Raw genomic sequence first — 17,184 nt, 5'->3', positions numbered from 1 at the left:
TGTTCACCTTCCTTCTTTAGGCCTGCTTTTAATATTTTGGCTACAAGTTCCTCTTTCTTATTGCCTGAGAGACGTCATGGAGCAGTGAAAGGAGAAATGGATTAAGAGACAGAAGGGCTGCCTCAGGCTGGGAGGAGTGGAACAGTATGGGCTCTGGAGGAATTCAGACCAGGCTGTACTCCCGGTTCTGTCACTTTACCAGTCCGGAGAATACTGCAAGTTCTTTGTCTGCCAAGTGGGTTTGATAAGCCTCATCTTATAGAACTGTCGGAACATATGTGATATATGTAAAGCGCCTGGCACAGTGGCTGGCGATGTTTGGGTCTTTCATGCCTGGCAGTTATTATGATGCTTGTTTTCATACCAGAAGAGACTGGTCTTCTCTGTCCTAGAGATACCCTCATCTCTAGGAATTTTTCATTTTATCCAGGAGGTGTCAGAGACTATGCGGGCCTCTAGGACAAAGAAAGCTGAATTAACCAAAGTGCTCCTTAGCAAGTAACCCTGAGTACATTTTCCCTATCAGAGAATATGTTGTTTCATTTGTGGAGGCAGGGGTTTCACCAGGATGCAAATCAAACCTTATAGAATTTGTGTCAAGGACCAATAATTCCCCTGCCTCCCAAACCCGCCCCCCCCCACCGATTTTCACGTGTTTCATCACCACCAAAATCTGGGCCCATTTAGGAGTTCTGCCAGATTACACTCAAGACAAACAAATCTCATATATTAACGCATATATGTGGAATCTAGATAACTGGTACAGTTGAACCTCTTTGCAGGGCAGGAACAGAGACGCAGACATAGAGAACGGACATGTGGACATGGGGGAAGGCGGGGTGGGATGAGCTGGGAGATTAGGATCGACCTATGTACACTACCGTGTGTCAAATAGATAGCTAGTGGGAACCTGCTGTACAGCACAGGGAGCTCAGCTTGGTGCTCTGTGACCACCTAGATGGGTGGGGGGAAGTCCAGCAGGGAGGGGATATATGTATACGTGTAGATGATTCACTTCGTTGCACAGCAGAAACTAACACAACATTGTAAAGCAATTATACTCCAATTAAAAAAACCCGATAACTAATTAACGGAGCGGGCTGGGGCTCCTCCAGCCCAGGGCACAGAGTGCCAGCACAGGGGCTTCTCAGCATCCCACCACAAAGGAGACAATATGCGTAAAACACCTGGTTTGTTTGGGCACTGTGTTCACCTGCACCGGGGCAAAAGCACTGGACCCCTGCTCACCATTATCACGGCCTCATCTAGCCCACCATGCAGCCAACTTAAAATTACCTCCCAAGGAGGGATTTGCAAAATAACCAAGCCTCAAAGTGTTCTGGCTAAGAGAATTTATACTTCACTGCTCTCATCTGGACTCTCTCCCCACCATCCTCACTGGGTTTTTTCATCACACCACCTTCCTTATATAATCGCTGCTCTTATACTCTCAACATCTACAGGCAGGTGCAGGGTCTTTTTTATCTTAGCATCATCACTACCAGCACAGAACCTTCCAAAGAGCAGATGCTCAATTACAGATGGGAATCAGTGAGGCACTGGGTGAGGAATGTAATTTATTACTATCTAATTGTGTCGGCATTCTTGAATAAGCTAAGGACATCTAGGTGTATATCTTTGAATTTTACAAAGAGAAAGACAAAGGTGAATAAGACAAACCAAAATTTGACTAAACTTTGCTTTTCATTTTAAAACCACAGCATTCTTTCACATTTCCAAGAAAATTCCTATTCCAAAGCCATATTATCTCAGTCCAGAACCCCAGAAAGATGCTAGGGGTTTTCACATCGTACTACACACTACCTAAACTCTTACGCTTAAACCTGATAAACAACAACAAATATGTGATCCATGTCATTTATAAACTTGGATTCTGAATCTAAAGAAACATTCTAGTAAAAGAAACAACATTTGAAAGATACTAGTGTAAAACAGGAACACAAAGAAGATATATATTATGATCTTTCCAGCCCCAGCTTAGCCTCTCACTACTGAAAAGGTTGGCAGCGTTGGTCAAACACAAAGTGAAGAAGCTGCCTCAGACCTCACTAAGGGTGGGAGGAACTGCTAGACATGACCTTGGAAGGTGCACTGGCCTTGACACGAGTACCAGCCCTGGCTGCAGCTCTGGCTCGGGCTCGGGCTCGGGCCCTCTCTTCCTCATCTTTCAGAGCCTCCTCATAGAGATCTGGTAAGGCACTGGGGACGGTACCAGTCACCTTGGCCATAAACTCCAGGACTTTCATCTTGCTGGTTTCAGCGTGGGCTCTCCGGCCCCACAGGAGCTCACAGCACGGGAGATCGCTGTCGCGCACCTGACGATACACCAGGTACTTTTCCTGCACCAGATCTTCTGTGATAAGCTTCCTGGGCTCCCCAAAGATTATGTGACACCTTCCAACATAAACACCCAAACCATTCAGGAATTCCCAGATCTCCTCCTCAGAGGCGCGGTCGCCATGCAAGAAGATCACACCGAGGACAAGCATCAGAAGCCCATTCTTCCGAAACCGCCCGCCACTGCTCTGACGCCCATCATCGCTGACATGTAGCTTGCTGACAAGGGCATAGGAATCACCACCCGGCTTGACTTCCTTCAACGCAAGACCAAAGACCAGCTGAACGCACTCAGCAACTCTCCTGAGGATCTCAGGGAACTTCCTCTTGTACCTTTTGTTCACAAGCTTCAGCAAGTCTGCCTTTATAATGGGCTCTTCCATTGTATACTTCTCCAGCAGGAATTCTATCAACATTCCCACCTTCTTGATCAGAGGATCTCTCTGAAAGCTCTCACCGGAGGCTGAGGCCTGGGAGGAATTTTTCCTTGCCTTAACCCGGCCCTTGGCACGCACATCAGATCCTGGGCCTGAAACCCCTGCAGCACGAGAGCTAGTGGCTGGGGCTCCCTGAGGCTCCTGGTGAGTGCCAGCAGCAGGGGAGCTCGGGGGAGTACCCCGAGGAAGAGAAGAGGGGCACGAGGGCGACTCTTCTATCTGTGCTGCAGTGGCCTGAGCACCCCCGAGATTCTGGGTCTCCCTCCGGGCCTGGCGGCGCTTCTCACGGGCACGGAGCTTACTCTTCTGCCCCCGAGGCATGACTATGGGCAGGGACAGCAAGCGGGGGAGTGGGCAGGAGAGCAGGTGATGCTGGAACCTGGAGGAGGGAAGGTGAGAGGGTGTGAGCACCTTCAGCAGGGAGGTCCCACCCTGACTTGAAGAAGGCCGCTCTGCACGTTTCCTTGAGGGCACTGCTCTAGGAACCACTAGGCTCTTGTTCTTGGTCAGCCTGTCCCCCCGAGAACCCAGTGTATGAAGCGAGAGTGAGTGAGCCTCAGGCTACAGCCTGCCAGCCCTGCCTGTGGCTGACGGCGGTGACCACAGATCCTGGTAGGGTAGGCCCTCTCTGGGTTCCAAGGGTCCCTTTCGTTCACAAACAGGATTGTCACATCGACTCTTGGTAGGGCCGGGACCTCTTTCCTGTGCTGCTCTAAAGGTGACACCTCAAAGTTCCCTGGGGCCCACGAGAAGGAACTCAGTCATGGACACTGTCGGGGTGCACAGCGCTGACAGTTGTGTGGGGCCTGCTCTGTCCTGAACTCGTTGGTCCTCAACCATTCAGCGTCCTCATCTTGTCGATACCAAGGGTCTGGGACCCCTCCTGCTGCCCCTGGTGTGGCGCCTTCAGACGAAGGATCTCGTCTCCCTTAGAAATGATACAAAGAAATGAGGAGCCTCCGCCTGACAACCATGCTCTGGGCCTTCAAGGGCTGAGCAGAGGCCTGGGCAGGACTCTTTATTATGCCTTTGATTCGGTGGAAGGGGGGTGTGCTACCTTCAGTCGTCATTCACAGTCCCCACTGGGTCTCCTGGGAGGATCTGGGGGCTCCTTTCTCTCTTGACTTGAGGACATTTCCTCACAGTAAGGCCCACAGCTCCCTGAGACCGAACAGTGGAAGTGAGGATGGCCTTACCTGGCCACAGCGCCCCTAGTCTCCAGAGGCTGAAAGCTGCAGCAGGCAGGCTGAGGCCCTATAACGTGTGGTCCTCCCTCACGGTCCCCATTTCTCACTCAGGGGAGGGTCTACAGTTCCTCCCTCTGCTGACCCATCACACCAAGATGCTGACTTCCCTGTGAGTTCCGAGTGGGGAACTGATGGGCACTTCGGCCTCACATCTGTGCCCGGGGGCGCCTCTAGGAACGACAATGGAGAGGGACTCTGCGCCGTCCCCGCTGGCACGGGGTGGACTTCCCCCCACAGTCCTCAGCATCTTCTCCGTGAGTCCTGGCAAATCCCGGAAATCCTCCCTCCGCCGATCCGAGTTCGCTTGCATTACATTAAGATTCTCACCTTCCTGAGATCCCCGAGATGAAAGAAAGGGTGAGCCACTGCCAGTCACCCCCGTCCATGCCCTCCCTGGGTTGGTAGCAGGGGCTGGACTCCGCGGGACCCCACTGTTGCGGCATCGTTGGCCTCTTTCGCCCTCACTCAGACCGCATCTACGCTCCTCCCTCAGCCCACCTGAGTCTTCTGGCCTCAGATCAAGGCCCACATCTGCCTGGGTCCCTGGGGCCCGAAGTGAGGGGTGACACATCAGGCTACCTCTACCTGGGGTTTCCCAGGGCTGAGGGGGGTGGGAGTTTGTGGGCCCCCACTGCTTTGGGTGGGTGTGCCTCTACATCATCCCTCAGTGTCCTCACCCTGACGCACAGCAGGACTTGGACATCCTCTGTGTCTTGACTTGACGTCTATCCCCTCATACTAAGGCCCCCAACTCCCCAAGACCGGCTAGAAAGAAAATGTTCTTGTCTCTCTGGCTACAACTGTGTGTGGACTTGCAATGCTGACAGGCAGAAAGAGATTCTGTGGCCCTCACTATGGTGGTGTAGGTGGTCCCCTCAATTCTCAGGGTCCTCTCCTTGGTTCCTGGCACTACCTGGAAATCCTCCGGCTGCTCACCTGAGCCCATACTCCCATCAAGGAGGTTCCTCACCTCCCTGCCATGGTCCGGGAAAACGTGAGTGATATTCATCAGGTCACCATGCCTGAGTCTCCCTCCCAGGTCTGAGAGTAGGGATGAGAATCTATGTGGTTCACTTCTTTCGGGGTGGGGCTCCCTCATGTTCACTCGGTGTCACCACCTTGACTCTCGTTAGGAACCAGGCTTCTTCCCTATGTTGAATGAGGCCTCTCCCATTAGACCCAAACCCTGACGTCCCTGAGACCACCCTTGGAGGAACTGAGAGGGCAATTCAGCCTGAGAGCGCTAAACCTGGCTTCCCAGGGCGAAGGCAGAGGTGGCACTTTGTGGGGTCTCCTCTGTTCTGGGGGAGTCGGCTGTCTCATTCCTCATATAGAATTTGTGCCTTGACATGGATCATGGCCTGGGACTCCTCTTCTCCTGCTGAACCGGGCAGCCAGCCCTTAAACCAAGGCCCTCATCTCCCTCAGACCCCACAGGCAGAAGTTAGGGGGCACCTGAGCCTGCCAGCTCTGCCCTGGGCCTCCCGGGGCTAACGGCAGGGGCGGCATGACATGCAGCTCTCTCCACTGTGTATGGAGCAGTCTCCATTTCCTCACTCAGGATCTTCACCTTGACTCTGCACCCTGCCTGGGACTTTGCCCTCTGCTGACGTGAGCCCATGACCGTCAGAAAAGGTCCTCATCTTCCTGGGACCTGAGCTTACAGTCAGAGTGAGCCTCATTCTGCCAAAGCTGATCTGGGGCCCGGCTACGCCTGGTAACAGCAAGGGTGGGACTCTCCGACCCCACTGTTCTGGAGTTGGTGGCTCCCTCAGTCCTCATTCAGAACTCTGGCGTCCAGTCCGGGTAGGGTTTGGGATTCCTCCCTCCACTGACCCGAATCTACATGCCTCAGGCCGAAGCACTCACCTCCCTGAGTAGCTAGAAGAGAAGTCGGGGGCTCCGCATCCCGGCTACCTTATCTGGGGACTCCCAGGTCTGAGAGCAGGGCTGCTGATTTGTGCAGTTCCCTGTTTTCACGAGAGGTCTGCTTACTAACACTGATGGTCCTACCTCTGCTTCTTTTAGGGCCAAGTCTCCTCCCTAAGCTTAATGGGGTTGCCTTATCTATCTATCCATCCATCCATCCATCCAACTACCTCTTGTTTTACATTTCACATCCTTTACGCATTTACTTCGTAACTGGTAGTCTGTATCTCTTAACTGTCCTCACCTAATTTCTCTCCTTTCCCCAACCACGTTTGCTCTCTGTATCTATAACTGTTCCTGTTCTGTTGTTTGTTCATTTGTTTTTTCAGCTTCCACATGTAAGTGAAATCATACAGTATTTGTTTTTCTCTGTCTGACTTAGTTCACTTAGCGTACATAACACCCTCTTGGTCCACGCCCCCGCCCTTTCTTTTTGGCCGCACCATGTGGCATGTGGGATCTTAGTTCCCCTACCAGGGATCGAAGGCGCGCCCCCTGCAGTGGAAGCGAGGAGTCTTAACCACTGGACCGCCAGGGAAGTCCTGCCCCCTTTCCATAAAGGCCTTTCTCTACCCGAACGTCCCCTAGCCCCCAACCCCACTTCCCACCCCAGGCAGAAATGAGGGGTTCTCTCAGCCTGAATTACTCTAGAGCATCGCACGAGTGAAGGCGGGAGGGGGCCCCGTGCAGTCACGCCTTTCGGAAGGAGGGACCCTCGTCAGCTCTGAAGGTCCCACTTTTCACCTGCTGGGGACAAGACTACACCCTTTGCCTAAGAAGCCGCCCCCTCTAGACAAAGGCCCTCCACTCTCTGAGGCCCTCCAGACGGCAACTCCTCTGGCATATAGGTCAGATCAGGGTCCCACGCTGCTGATGGCAGGCAGGGGCGGGAGGCAGGGGGTCACCTTTGTTATGGGGGGAGGGGGGAGGGAAGGTCCCTGCAGGCTACGTTCAGGTCCTCACCGTGGCTCCGGACGAGTCCTGAAAACCCACGCTCGGACGAACAAACGCCGCGGCTCCCGCTCGGGCTCCTCGCTTCCGAATCGGAAATCCGGGGGAGCCGCATCCGGCGCTGCGTGGGGTATCTGAGGGCTGATGGTAGGGGCGGGACTCTGTGGGGACGCCCACTGTTCGGGGTTCAGCGGCCCCTGCGTCCTGCCGGTGCCGTCTATCAGAGCCCGGGACCCCTCCCTCTATGGTCCCGGGTCCTCCAGCCTCCGAACCAAGCCCTCACCTCCCCGAGGCCCTAGTGGGGGGAAGTCAGGGCGCTGCTCCGACCATCTCTGCCTGACAAGACGGGCGCCACCCTGTGAGCCTCCCTTCTTGGGGGAGAGAACCCCTCATTAGCACTGAGGGTCCTCACCTGGACTCTGGTTATGGCCAAGACGTCCCCCTCTGCAGAACTGGAGTCTGATTCTGCTAGATGAGGCCCTTCCCTCCCTGAGATCACACGGGTGGAATGAGGGGATGACTCAGCAGTAGCTCTTCTGGGTCTCCCAGGGCTAAGAACTGTACAGAATTCTATTTGGCCCCCTCTGCTTTTGGGGGGTCCCCTCATAACACTCAGCGTCGTCACATGAATTCTTGTTAGGGCTCAGGTCTCCATCTCTCTCTCTGCAAAACTGAGGCCAACCCCATTAGACAGAGATCCTCACCTCACCGAGACTTTCCAGGCTGAAATCAACCTGACATCTATGGCCAGAGCTTCCTGGGGATGACAGCATCAGAGATTTTTCCGGGGCCTCCTTTTATGCTGTGCGTGCTACCCTTAGTCCACATTCAGATCCTCACCTTGACACATGATCAATCCTGTAACTCCACTCTCTGCTCTCCTGAAGCTGCTTGTCTTACATCAAGGTCCTACTCTTGTAAGAATTCCAAGTTGAAACTCAGGGTGATCCTCATATGACCCTAGTCCATTGGGGCCTCCAAGAACAGGCAGCAGGGATGCAACTCTATTGGACCTCACTGTTCTGGCTGGGTCCTTCCATGATTCCTCACTCAACATGCTCACTACATCTAACAAAGCCTGGCACTCCTTCTACAGAACTGAGGTCACTCTCCTTAGTCTTTGGATAACTCCTATATTCAGGGGTGATTGTCTCCTCGGTCCTCATTCATGGGGGTTCTTATATCAGCTTCTGTCTCTTGATTAAAGGCTTCCTGGGAAACGCATATTCCTACAAACATTTGACCGGTTACCCTATTGCAAATCTTGGGAGAAAATGGGTCTCTGTCCCAAAAGTGATGTAAGATTAGGAAAATGCAGCACAAATTAAGGAACTCAGGACAGATGTTACGCTGTCAGAGAAAAAAAGCTGATATATTCCTTCTCTTCACCAGCCAGACTTAGGGTAGTTCTAAAATATTTACTTTCTACACAGAAGGACAGAGCCAGGTAATCTTGTAAGCCCCTGATCACTTGAGGGTATCTGATTTTGCACACGCAGATGATCATATTGTTACCGAGCATTATCTCTTTCTCTCCTTTATTCATATCTCTTGTTTATTTCGGTATTCGTGCTGCTGTGGGTATGTATTCCAATCCCGTGTTTTGGTCACAGAGTCCTTCTTCTCATCACTCAAGATACATTTTGAAGTGGTAGAAGACAGTGAATTAACTGACTCATGATCAGCCTCAGGCTGGGAGGAGTGGAATGGCGCGAGCTCTGGACAAATTCAGACCAGAGGTCCAGTCCCAGCCATGTGACCTATTAGCTGTGTGAACTCAGGTCCATCACCAAGCTCTGTGAGCCTCAGGTGAAGTGGCTTTGTTAAGCCCTATTTTGCAGGGCTAGTGGCATGCAGGTAATGTACGTAGAACACCTGGCACAGCGCCTGGACCACACTGAGACTTTACACAATGTCTGTTTTTACCATGATCATGATTATTTTGGCTGCAGACGATACCACCCACCCTGAAGGAATTTTTAAATCCAGGAGATATCAGAGAATATGTGGCATTCTAGGACATGGAACACCAAATCAGTCCAAAATGCTGTTTACAAAGAATCTTTAATTTCCCCAATAAATCAAATATGAAAATTATATTTTCCTTCCAACTGAATGAAATTCAAATATTCTAGAATTTGCTTCCAAGACTAACTCTTTCTTCCTTCCAAGCTGCCCTTTCATCTAAACTAAACAACCCCTATCGTCATTAATTTTACCGTCACCGAAAATCTGCACCTCTCGTAGACTTTGCGGAATTACAACCAAAAAAAAAAAAAAAAAAAACTGAATGCGAATGCCCTTTTAATAGAATGGGCTCTGACTCCTTGTCCCCCAGCAAAGAGTATCAGCCCACTGGCTTCTGAGTTTCCAGTTTCAGACTCCAGTCACCTTTATTTCAAAGACACTCCTTGGAGATGATGTGCATAAAACACCTAGGTTGTGCACTGTGTTCACCTGCACTGGGACAGGAGCACGGGGCACGTTCCATCCCTGCCGCGGGTGGAGATTTTTCTCTGGCTTACTCATGATTTCAAAGTAACTGTTAAGGGCAGTTTTCCATTCCAGGCTTAAGTCTCTCAACTCTGAGACCCACCATCTGAGGGTCTGGCCCCTGTTCAGTGTTTCCACAGCCTCACTGGCTGGCTCACCATACGGCCTAACTTAAAATTATCTCCCACTGCAGGACTTTTAAATTGTCCTGAAGTCTCAAAGTGCCTTGCATCAGGACATTTACACTAGACTCCTCATGAGGAACCCCTCAACCCCCACTTCTTACCCCTTATTTTTATTGGGCCTTTAGATCTTTGTTCACCAGCTGCTTTCTATGAATGCTGCTCTTAGACTCTAGAATTCTACAGGCAGGGGTTGGGTCTATGTTTCTTAGCATCCCCAGTACCATCCAAAAGCCTTCTGAAGAGCAGACGCTAAATTGATATTTGAACAATTAAAGATCAGGGCTTCCCTGGTGGCACAGTGGTTAAGAATCCGCCTGCCAATGCAGGGGACACGGGTTCGAGCCCTGGTCCGGGAAGATCCCACATACCGCGGGGCAACTAAGCCCGTGCGCCACAGCTACTGAGCCTGCGCTCTAGAGCCCGCGAGCCACAACTGCTGAAGCCCACGTGCCACAACTACTGAAGCCCACGTGCCTAGAGCCCGTGCTCTGCAACAAGAGAAGCCACCGCAGTGAGAAGCCCATGCACCGCAATGAAGAGTAGACCCACTCGCCGCAACTAAAGAAAGCCCTCGCAGCAACCAAGACCCAACGCAGCTAAAAATTAATAAATTAAAAAAAAAGATTAATAAAAAAAAAAGAGCACATGTGCAAGAAGGCAAAATACTGTGATTTCACTTCTCCCACATTCTTAAATAAGCGAATCCAGGTATATATACTTCAATTTTACAAAGAAAGACTAAAAGGAATAAAACAAACAAGAAGTGAATACCTCTTCAGATTGTTTTTTTCTGTATCTCATGATCACACAGACTTTACTGTGGAATAATTTCCTTTTTCACAAAAAATCCATATTCCAATGTTCCGAATGACAAGAAATGATTCAAGGATTTCCAGTTTGTGTTACATAATACCAAAATTCTTATTTTTCAACCTGATAAGCTGCACTAAATGTGTGAGTCATATCATTAATAAACTTAAACTCTGAAGCTAAACACATCTTTAATTGAAAGGAACAACATTTAAAAATAGAAAAAAGAAAAATCTCCGATTTGTGCATATTGTCTAGGAACACAAATATATGTTGTGTTCCCATGAGCCACACCTTGGCCCTCCACTAGTTGGAAGACTGACTGCTTTCTTTAAATACAATGTGAAGTATCTGCTCAGCCTTCACTAGGGACCGGAGGAGCTTTGGGACATGCCCTGGAACGCCCACTGGCCAGCGTAGCAGTATGAGCCCTGGCTGCAGCTCTGGCTCAGGCTCTCTCTTCCTCATCTCTCAAAGCCTCTTCATACCAGGATGGGAAGGCACTGGGCTTGGTATCATTGACATTAGCCCCAAACTCACACATTCTTTTATACATCTATATCCATAACTATCCTGCAAGCACCCCATACTAGTTTACAAAGATCATGCTCATTCTTTTTTATAGCTACATAGTATAGTGCTCCACTCTGTGAATATACCATGCTTTTATCAATTAATATATTCACGGACATTGCAGTATTTTCACATCGTTGTGGATGTGTCTTCGGGGTTAATTTCTGAAAAATTGGAGTTACTGGCTCAAATGTAAATGCATATTTCCTTTTGTTGTATCGCCAAATTCTGTTTATGTTCTAATCTCATTCTTTGACGTGTAGCTGGACAGCTACACGTCAAAGAATGAGATTAGAACATTCTCTAACACCACATACAAAAATATACTCAAAACCAATTAAAGACCTAAATATACGAGTAGAAACCATAATGCTCCTAGAAGATAACATGGGTGGAACACTCTTTGACATAAATCATAGCAATATTTTTTTGGATCTGTCTCCTAAAGCAAAGGAAATAAAAGCAGAAATAAACAAATGGAATATAATTAAAGTTAAAAGCTTTTGCACAGCAAAGGAAACCATTGACAAAATGAAAAGACAACCTGTGGAATGGGAGAAAATATTTGAAAATGATATGCTCAATAAGGGGTTAACATCCAAAATATATAAACAGCTCATATAACTCAACAGTTTAAAAAAAAAAAACAAATAACCCAATCGAAAAAATGGGCAGAAGACCTAAACAGACATTTTTCCAAAGAAGACATACAGATGGCCAACAGGCAAATGAAAAGATGGTCAACATCATTAATCATCAGATAAATGCAAATTAAAACTACCATGAGGTATTTCCTCACACCTATCAGAATGGCCATCATCAAAAAGAACAGAAATAACAAATGCTGGCAAGCACCGTGGAGATGTGTACACACTGTTGGTGGGAATGTAAATAGGTATAGCCACTATGGAAAACAGTATGGAGGTTCCTCCAGAAACTAAAAATAGAGCTACCATATGACCCAGCAATTCCACTCCTGGGTATGTATCCAAAAGAAACAAACAAACAAACAAACAGAAAACAACAACCCCACCCCCTCACTAAGTTGGATGGTCTCCTTCAGGTTCTCCATGGTTCTCTGAGCCTGAGGGTTTCCACTGCTCATCTACCCTTCCCCCCAGCTTCGTCTACATGCCTCTGACCCCACCCTCCCAGTCCAACCTCTCTGTTTAGTAAGAAGGTGCCTGCGTCTGGCAGAGCCAGGATACGATGAAGAGACAGTCCTTCCCAGCCGCCTGGATAATCAAGAGTTTTGACCGGATCTTTGAGCACACACCAGGACTGTGAGGGGCCAGAGGAAAAGCACAGACTATGGTGCTGAAAGGGATTAATAAGGAACTTAGTGATTTGGCCCGTGACCCTCCAGCACGCTGCTCTGCAGGTCCAGCTGGGGATAATATGTTTCATTGGCAAGCCACAATTATGGAAGCTAATGAAAACCCATATCAAGGTGGTGTATTCCTTTTGACCATTCATTTTCCTACAGACTACCCCTTCAAACTACCTAAGGTTGCATTTGCAACAAGAATTTATCATTGAGACATTAACACTAATGGCAGCATTTGTCTCAATATTCTAAGATCACAGTGGTCTCCTCCTTTAATTGTTTCTAACGTTCCTTCATCCGTTTGTTCGCTGCTATATGATCCAAACCCAGATGACCCCCCCTAGTGCCATAGACTGCATGGATCTATAAAACAGAGAGAGAGAAGTACAAAAGAATTTCTCAGGAACGGACTCAGAAGTATGCCAGGTATGATACCTTAAAGTCAGAATAACCTGCATTATAGCCAGAATAAACTTTAAATTACTATTAAAAAAGGAAAAAAACACTAATTTGAAAAGATGCACGCACCCCAATGTTCATAGCAACATTACCGACAATTGCCAAGATGTATATACCACATCTTCTTTACACACACACACACACAATGGAATACTAGTCAGCCATAAAAAAAGAATGAACTTTTGCCATTTTGCAACAACATGGATGGAGTTGGAGGGTATTATGCTAAGTGAAATAAGTGAGGTAGAGGAAGAAAAACACTGTATGGTACCACTTATATGGAGAATTTCAAAAATAAAGCAAACTAGGGAAATATGACAGACTCACAGATATAGAGAACAAACTAGTGGTTACCAGTGGGAAGAGGGAAGGGGGAGGGGCAGGGGAAGGATAGGGGATTAAGAGATACAAAATACTATGTACGAAATAAATAAGCGGGCTTCCCTGGTGGCGCAGTGGTTGAGAGTCCGCCTGCTGATGCAGGGGACACGGGTTCGTGCCCCGGTCTGGGAAGATCCCACATGCCGTGGAGCGGCTGGGCCCGTGAGCCATGGCCACTGAGCCTGCGCGTCCGGAGCCTGTGCTCCGCAACGGGAGAGGCCACAACAGTGAGAGGCCGGCATACCGCAAAAATATTAAAAATAAATAAAAATTAAAAATAAATAAAAATTAAAAATAAATAAAAATAAATAAGCTACAAGGATATATTGCACAACCAAGGGTATATAGCCAATATTTTATAATAACTGTAAATGGAATATAACTTTTAAAAATTGTGAATCACTCTGTTGTGTACATGAAACTTATAAAATATTGTACATCAACTATACCTCAATTAAAAAAGATCTACTCTCTTAACAACTTTCAAATAGACAATACAGTATTATTAACTATAGTCGCCATGCTGTACATTACATCCCCAGGACTTCTTTATTTTGTAAATGGTTTGTACCGTTTGGCCATTTACACCCATTTTATCCATCCTCCACCCCACACCTGTGGGAACCACCAATCTGTTCTCTGGGTGTGTTTTTTTTTTTTAATTTCCACATATAAGTGAGATCATATAGTATTTGTCTTTGTCTGTCCCTCTGTGTTATTGCAAATGGCAGGATTTCCTTTTTTTTTTTTTTAAATGGCTGAATAATATCCGAGGGAGAATGAGAGTATGACTGTGTGTGTGAGTGTGTGTGTATCACATTTTCTTTATCCATTCATCCATTAATGAACACTTACGTTGTTTTCATGTCTTGGTTATGGTAAATAAATGAATATGGGGGGTGCAGATATCTTTTCAAAACAGTTGTTGTTCTCTTTTCCTTCAGATAAATTTCCGGGAGTGGAATTGCTGGATCACACGGTAGTTCTATTTTCAATATTTTGATGAACCTCTATAGTGTTTTCCATAGTGGCTGCATCAATTTACAGTCCCATAAACTCATATTTTCTTGAATAATTTAAGCACATCCTAAATGCAAAAGGTATATATCTTTTCCTAACTTTAAAAGGTGTATATCTTTTAAATTTTGGAAAAGAAAGACTGAATGGAGTACGCCAAACCCACAGGTGAACAATTTTAATTTGTTTTCTCTATCTTCTTATCCTATTTTACTGTGGAGTTCTTTCACATTACCAAGGATATCCCTGTTCCAATTCCATGCAGTCTTGTTCTGGATCCCATAGATGATTTAAAATTTTTCAATTTGTATTTCAAAAAACAAAATTCTTACTTCTAAATCTGATAAAGAGCAATAAGTGTGTGACCCATGTCATTCATAAGCTTGCTCTGAATCTAAATAAACTTTCTTTTGAAAAGAAAATCACTTGAAAATTACACAAAAAATAAGTCAACAGGAATTTATGCATATCAGGAACACTGGTTAACAGGCTTTTCCAACCACAAAGTGAAGAATCGGCCTCTACCTCACTCGGGGTGACAGGAGCGACTGGATGTGGCCCTGGAATGTGCACTGGCCGTGGCAGTAGTGCCAGCCCTGGCTGCAGCCCTGGCTCGGGCTCTCTCTCCCTCATCTCTCAAAGCCTCTTCATACCAGGCTGGGAAGGCAGTGGGGACCCTATCATCGACCTTGGCCAAAAACTCCAGGACTCTCATCTTGCTGGTTTCAGCTTGGGCTCTCGATCGCTGTCGCGCATCTGATGATACACCAGGTATTTTCCTGCACCAAATCTTCTGTGATAAGCTTCCTGGGCTCCACCAAGATGAAGTGCCTCCTTCAAAAACACCCAAAATATTCAGGAATTCCCAGATCTCCTCCTCAGAGGCACGGCCGCCATGCAAGAAGATCACACCGAGGAGAGGCATCAGGAGCCCATTCTTCCAAAACCGCCCGCCACTGCTCCGACGCCCATCATCGGTGAGATCTAGCTTGCTGACAAGGGCATAGGAATCACCACCCGGCTTGACTTCCTTCAAGTCAAGGCCGCAGACCAGTTCCACGTGCTCAGTGGCTCTCCTTAGGATCTCAGGGAATTGTTCCCTGTACATTTTGTTGACAACCTTCAGCCTGTCCACCTTCATGATGGGTTCTTTTATAGTTCTGCAGTAGGAATTGCATCAACATCCCTGCCTTCATGGTTAGAAGGTCCTTCCGTAAGCTCTCAGTGGAGGTTGAGGCTTTAGAGCGACGTGCACTTTCTCATCTTGGCTCTTGACATCTTTTTCAGACATTGCGCATGAAATAGCTGAGAAGTAACAATGGTGGATGTGGATCTCTGAGGCTCCTAGGAATGCCAGCCACAGGGGAGTCCAAGGAAACATCCCCAAAACAGGAGAGGAAGAGAAGGGGGACTCTTCCCTGCTGAGTGGTTTGAGCACCCTGGAGATCCTGGGTCTCACCCCGGGCATGCTGGCATTTCTCACGAGCACTGAGTTTACTCTTGTGACCCTAGGGAATGATGAGTGTGATCAGGAACAGCAGGCGGGAGTGTGGGTGATGCCCGCACTTGGAGGAGGGAGGAGGAGGGGGAATGAGATGGTGTGAGGACCTTCAGCAGGGAGATTCCACATAAGCTTTAACCAAGTCCATCTCTGCAGGTTTCCTTGAGGGCACTGCCCTAGGACTCTGCAGGGCTCTTGTTCTCCTGGTCGACCTGTCCCTGAGAACCCAGTGGAGAAACGGTGAGCCTTAGGCTGTAGCCTGCCTGCCCTGTGTTTTACTGACTAGGGTGATAGCATGGTTGATAGTGGAGCCACTTGTGTTTTTCAGTGTAGGGAGTCTTCTATGTTTAGCTTCAGGATTATCATGACAGCTCTTAGCAAGGCCTGGAAACTCCCCTCTCTGTTACTCTAAAGTTGACACCCCAAAGCTCTCCGGGACCCACAAGAAGGAAGTGAGAGGGGCACCTCAGCCCACCACTCTTATCAGGGAGAACCCAGTAGTTAAAGCTCTGTGGGTACCTCTCTGTCCTGAGCTTGTTAGATCCTAAGTCATCATTTGGAGTCCTCACTTGGATACCACACAGGGTCATGGACTCTTCCTTTTGCTGACTGGGGGCTGGACCTTCAGACCAAGGATCTCACCTCCTTCCAGAACTCATATAAAATGGGATGGGGATCCATGAAAGAAATAATTGATAAGCTAGATTTCATTCCCTTAAATTTCTAATCTGCAAAAATACACCATCAAGAGAACAAGAAGATGAGCTACAGTCTCAGAGGAAATATTTGCAAAAGACAGATCTGATGAAGGCTTTTATCCAAAATATACAAGGAACTCTTAAAATTCAATAAGAAGGAAACTAACAACCCGATTAAAAAAATGGACAAAAGATATGAACAGATACAGATATGAACAGGATATGGACAAATGGAAAAATGGACAAAAGATATGAACAGGAAGATATACAGATGGCAAACAAGCATATGAAAAGATGCTCACCATCATGTACCATTAGGGAACTGCAAATTAAAATTACAACCAGAAACCACTACGTGCCAAAATCCAGAGGACTGACAGCGCCAAATGCTGGTGAGGATGGGATTCAACAAGAACGCTTTCATTGTTGGTGGTGATGCAGATGGTATAGCCACTTTGGAGGCCAGTTTGCAAGCTTCTCAGTAAACTAAACATATTCTATACTGTCGGTGGGAATGTAAATTGGTCCAGCCACTATGGGAAACAGTATGGAGGCTCCTCAAAAAATCAAAAATAGGGCTTCCCTGGTGGTGCAGTGGTTGAGAGTCCGCCTGCCGATGCGGGGGACGTGGCTTCGTGCCCGGGTCCGGGAGGATCCCATGTGCCGCGGAGCGGCTGGGCCCGTGAGCCATGGCCGCTGAGCCTGCGCGTCTGGAGCCTGTGCTCCGCAGCGGGAGAGGCCGCAGCAGTGAGAGGCCCGCGTACCGCAAAAAAAAAAAAAAAAAAAAAAAAAAAAAAAAATCAAAAATGACATATGAT

The 17,184-nt window shown here is 47.9% G+C and overlaps 3 pseudogenes; 1 reads left to right on the top strand and 2 right to left on the bottom strand.

The window, feature by feature from the left end:
• Nucleotides 1-2,059: 2,059 nt before the first annotated feature.
• Nucleotides 2,060-3,116, bottom strand: LOC149744367 (melanoma-associated antigen B4-like; annotated as a pseudogene).
• A 9,030-nt stretch (nucleotides 3,117-12,146) lies between these two features.
• On the top strand, nucleotides 12,147-12,761 carry LOC149744366 (ubiquitin-conjugating enzyme E2 D3 pseudogene; annotated as a pseudogene).
• Nucleotides 12,762-14,492: 1,731 nt separating this feature from the next.
• Nucleotides 14,493-15,458, bottom strand: LOC111171089 (melanoma-associated antigen B4-like; annotated as a pseudogene).
• Nucleotides 15,459-17,184: the final 1,726 nt, after the last annotated feature.

Source organism: Delphinapterus leucas, chromosome X (genome assembly GCF_059928025.1).
Source record: "Delphinapterus leucas isolate spDelLeu-1000000601 "Yukka" chromosome X, BTC_Dleu_Yukka2, whole genome shotgun sequence".
Taxonomy (NCBI): domain Eukaryota; kingdom Metazoa; phylum Chordata; class Mammalia; order Artiodactyla; family Monodontidae; genus Delphinapterus; species Delphinapterus leucas.
This window is presented reverse-complemented; position numbering and strand designations above follow the sequence as displayed.